This window comes from Chinchilla lanigera, unplaced genomic scaffold (assembly GCF_000276665.1).
Source record: "Chinchilla lanigera isolate Chin_1 unplaced genomic scaffold, ChiLan1.0 scaffold00115, whole genome shotgun sequence".
Lineage (NCBI taxonomy): Eukaryota > Metazoa > Chordata > Mammalia > Rodentia > Chinchillidae > Chinchilla > Chinchilla lanigera.
Genome location: NW_004955516.1, coordinates 308,692 through 313,718, shown reverse-complemented (window position 1 = coordinate 313,718; position 5,027 = coordinate 308,692). Strand labels below are relative to the sequence as shown.

The window sequence follows — 5,027 nt, the reverse complement described above, 5'->3', positions numbered from 1 at the left end:
ATGGTCATAGTCTGGACTAGGACACCCCTTACATTCCAGATTGTTAAAATGAAGCCCCCCAGCAAGTTCACACTTCAGCTGACACTAGGTCCCTTCAAAATACTTTTGTCACCTGAGGATTCAGCGAGGCCTTCAGTAAGGCACAGAGCCTTCTCCTCTATCAGGAGGATTTCAGGCGTGGGAAGGTGGGGACGTTTGAACTTGGTTTTGAAGAACGAATAGGCATAATCTGATGAAAGGCAGCACAACCGCCTTCTCGTTCTGCCCTGGTGACATCTCTCAAAAGGGTAGGGGCACCTCCAGAATTCCATATTGGAGGTGAAAGGAGCAGCAAACCCGTTGAAAGGCAAAATCAGAATCTTGTATTAAAGCTATATTGGCAACCTAAGGGCACTGTCACTAAGTAGATTTTTCTTTATGAGGAAATAAAGACAGTAAGTTTCCAAAAGATGTTTTTATTGATAATGCATTAGACTAAGGACACATCAAACGTTTTTATTGGTACATACTTTTATTTTAGTTGGGGAAGATGGAGTGGGAAATAAGGTAGACTATGGGAGCATTCAAACCTCACAGCCAAACCCCATTGGCACGACAGGGGTAGAGAATTTGACACTGACTTCTTCCCTTTTCCCACTCCGTGGTGTCCTAGGAGGGCTAACTTCTCCCCCCTTTTTCCTCATGGTTTGTTCCAGCCTAATCCCCCCCCTCCCGCTTTTCGTCCAGTAGTATGAACCAGGACACAGCGGCAGGCGCCTTTCTGACTTTCTAAGAGACCCTCAGCTTCTGGGAATGGTATGCTCAGTTTTGTAGAATATGGGCTTAAAGAAACTTATCCTCTAGTAAGCCTGTTCACAGAACGGTCTCCTGCACCTAGCCGCCAGTGGGACAGCCTCTACACCCCTGCCCTGTGTATTTAGAGGCGTCCTCATCCTCAGTACGGAAAGGACACTCCTCCAACATGGCGTATCCCATTTGAAAAGGGCAACCTAGGCGCGGCCATGTTCCTCGCCTAACAACACGACTGTGGGCATCGAATGCCCCAAAGCATCGACTCCGTAACAACGGGTTGACGGCTGAAAGAGGCCGCGAAGGTGATTTGCGCGTGCGCAGACACCGTTGCCACACCGAGGTGAAGCCCCCAAACCCAAGAAGGGGCGGTGCTAGGGTGGTGACCGGAAGCGACTGAGGTTCTCAGCGGTGGTTTATTAGTTGTCAAGCGGATTTCGCTCGCCGCTGGACAGATGTGGCGGTGGTGGGCGATCAGGGAGGGTGAGTGCTGGGGCTTCAGCAGGGAGGGTGAGTGTGGTCAGCAATGGAGTGGTTTGTCTAACTTGAGTTGGATGATTCGCCCATTATTTTGCAGGCTTTTCTCTTTGCTGATATCAAGGTTAAGGTTTTAAAGTTCACTTTAAGACCCGCTGGTTTGGTACATTATGTTTTAAGTGCTCTTTAGGCATTAGTAATTTGTCTTTTACCAAGGAGTTATTTAGAAGTGTGTTTTCAATTCCCCAAAGTTTATCTTTTTAAACGGATTTCTAAGCTCCGTTTTCTGGGTCAGAAAAATGTCTCCGTGAAGCTTATTTTTGAAATATGAAAAAGACTTCTGGCCTAGTCCGTGGTGAATTCTTAGCAATGTTATCCACATAACTCGAAAATAGTATTTAATTATTTAGGTGTCAGTTATGTCATGCAAAATTCGTCTCTTTTGTGTGTGTGCTTCTTTTATTGTTGAGAAAGGATACATGGTGATTTGTTCATCATCCACCGTGATGATTTGTTCATTTATCGTTGTTGCTGTCAATAATACAGTATGAGTTAATTTTGGCATAGTGTGAGATTCGGTTGAGGCACATTTATTCGCTTATGAATGGTCCAATTACTCAAGCACCGTTTGTTGGAAAGATTATCCTACATCTATGGAATTGTTTTACACCTTTGTCAAGAATAAATTGACCGTAATTGTGTGAAAGCTCTTTCTGGGTTGTCTATCCCGCCCCATTGATCTATCTGTCTGTCTTTCTGCCAGGAGTTCCATACTGTCTTGATTACTGTAGATGTGTAGCAAGTCGGGTAGTGATTACTTCCACTTTGCTCTTTTTAAACATTATTTAGCTCTTTTAGTTCCTCTGCTTTTCCATATACATCTCACAATAATCTTGTCTGTACCTACAAAACATCCTGCTGGGATTTTGATAGGAATAAGGTTAAACCTGTATACCAATTTGGGAGGAATTTACATCTTAAGTATGTGAAGTCTTCTGATCCATTTTCACAGTATATCTTTATTTATTGAGATCATCTTTGAGTTATTTAAGAGCATATTGTAGTTTTCAGCATACAAGTTGGGTAGATATTTTGTTAAGTTTATACCTAAGTAGCTGTATGTGGCATTGTCTTCTAAATTTTGGTTTCCATATATTTGCTGCTTATATGGGAGTACAGTTGAGTTTTGTGTGTTGATCTTGTATCCTGTAATTTTGCCGAACTCAATTTTAATTTTACATGTGTTTTGGTAGATTCTTTGTTTTTTTTTTTTTTTTAAATAAGCAATCATGTCTTATACAAACAGGGATAGTTTTATTTCTTCCTCTCTTTTTTCGTGCTTTATTATGCTGCCTAAAATTTCCAGTACAGGTTGAGTAATCCTTATCCAAAATGCTTTGAATCAGAACGGTTTTCAGATTTTGGATTTATTTAAATTTTGCATATTTACATATGCAAAATGAGATATTTTGGGGATTGGGCCTAAATCCAAACACAAAATTTATTTGTGTTTCATGTATACTTTTTTTTTTGGTACCCGGAATCAAACTCATGACCTTGTGCTTACCAGGCAGGTGCTGTGCTGCTGAGCTATATCCCTGGCTACATATACTTTTTAAAACATTTTTTTTCAGTACTAGAGGTTGACTCAGGGCCTTGCCTTGCCTTGCCTTGCCTTGCCTTGCCTCAGACATGCTACACAAGTGCCCTACTCCTGTTACATCCCAACCCTTTTTATATTTTATTTTTAGACAGGTCTCTCTAAGTTTCCCAGGATGGCTTCAAACCTGTTATCCTGTCTCAGCCTCCCTAGTAGCTGGAATTGCAGGCATTGGCCTACATGCCAAGTTCATATATACCTTGTACACATAACCTAGATGTAACTTTAAAGAATATTTTCATTGATTTTTCTCTATTGTTTTTCTGTTTTCAGTTTCATTGATTTCTGTTCTTTATTACTTCTGTTTGCTTTGCGTTTACTTTGCTCTTAGTTTCCTAGTTTCATGAGGTCAGAACTTAGATTATTGACTTAAGGCCGGTCTTGTTTTCTAATGTAAACATTTAGTGCTTTAAATTTCCCTGTCAGTGCTGCTCTATCTGAATTCTACATATTTTAATGTATTGTATTTTCATTTATTGTTTTTTAATTTTCCTCAACACTTCTTTGATCATGGACTATATAGAAATATATTAATTTTCAAGTGTTTGGAGATTTTTGTCTTTCCAGTATTGATTTCTAGTTTGGTGTCATTACAATCACAGAAAATATACCATGTGATCAATTTGGGGGATCTTTTATGACTGTCTTAGAACATTCTCCAGTACGGTCTGTCTTGGAGAATGTTCGGCGGGTGCTTGCGAAGAATGCATTCCATTAGCGTTTCACTGGAGTAGGCTGGGTGTTTTTGAGAAAGTTTTTCTGTTCAGTAAGATCACCTCCTTCCTGGAGTTTTGATTAAGAAGAATGGCTTTTCTTGATGCTTTTTTTTGGTAAGTGCCTATTGATTCTGAATTCTAAGCTTCTCCAATACATTTTATTGATATATGGAAGGAAAAAACAAACCCAGGAAATTCATCACTGTGTTGTTCTCTAGGTCCTGAGGTCTGTAAGCTATTTACCTTTGCTTTTTACCTTTCGGAGTCTTCCTATTTGTGTTTGTTGTGTTCTATTTCTTTTTTCTAGTCTCTTCTACATTCACTGGTGTCTTCTGTCTTCCTTTTTTTCTTGTATCAACTTTGCTAATTACATTGCTAGGGAAGCATTTGTTTCACATCAATATTAAAATATGTTGCCATATATTGTGCATAATGTTCCACAATAACTGCTTTAAACACTTCCCTAGCTGGAAAAGATTTTGCTTTTCTAAATTCAATCTTTTACTTCTTTATCTGATTTGCTAAGGGGTTATCTATGACACTAGTCATTTTGAAGGACTAGCTTTTTGTTTTCTTTAAACCCCATATTGTTATATTTATTTCATTTGTTTAATATTTTCATTAATTACTACTTCCTGGGTTTTGTTTTTGTTTAATTTTTTCCTTACTGATTATGTTTTAGGGTAAACACATAATTCATTTTAATATTTATTTTTAATTAAAATAGAGCCATTTGAAGCCTTAAATTTCAGTGTAAATACAACTCTGTGTTCCATAACCTCTGGTAAAATTGTATGGCTTCTGTATTCATTTTCGACTTTGATACTATATTTCTGTCTCTGTGAATATGCCTATTCTGGAATTTGATTATAAATACAATCATAAAATATGTGATCTTCTTTTTTTCCTGCTCTTATTTGTTTTTTTTTGTTGTTGTTGTTTTTTATTTTAAAAATAAAAGGAGGAAAACATTAACAGACATACAACATTTTACAACATATCACAAGCACAGTACAGACAATACAGAGTTACAAACAAAGTGGTGGGGAATTAACAATGGTGGTTGTATTACATATTGATATCTTCAAAGTGGCTTCTCATGAAAACAGATATAGAAATGCGATACTGATCAACCAAAGACTCATTGACAGTTTCTTTCAGCATAGAAATAGAAGACAGTAGAACAACCATGTTAACTATCTTGTATATACATACGTACAAAATTTCTCCTTCTTTCCCTTCTCTTTTCTCACATCCCAGTTGCCCTTTACTCTTGAGTGGTTTCCAATCATTTCACAGTGTCTATCATACCTCCGAGATTAAATTAACTCTTTCAAGATTTACACTAGTGAAACAATGCGATGCTTGCATATATATGTTTGATT

The 5,027-nt window shown here is 37.9% G+C and overlaps 1 protein-coding gene across 2 annotated transcripts in view; it reads left to right on the top strand.

Moving 5' to 3' along the window:
• Positions 1–1,034: 1,034 nt before the first annotated feature.
• Positions 1,035–5,027, top strand: part of Znf81 (zinc finger protein 81) — a 97,315-nt gene continuing 93,322 nt past the window's right edge. Inside the window, exon 1 of one of the 2 annotated variants that reach the window (XM_013506907.1) lies at positions 1,035–1,132. The gene's annotated coding sequence lies outside the window, so the exon portion shown is untranslated. Of the gene's footprint in view, positions 1,133–1,156; positions 1,273–5,027 lie in introns of those variants that run through there. The other variant, XM_005408944.2, reaches the window with a different exon arrangement.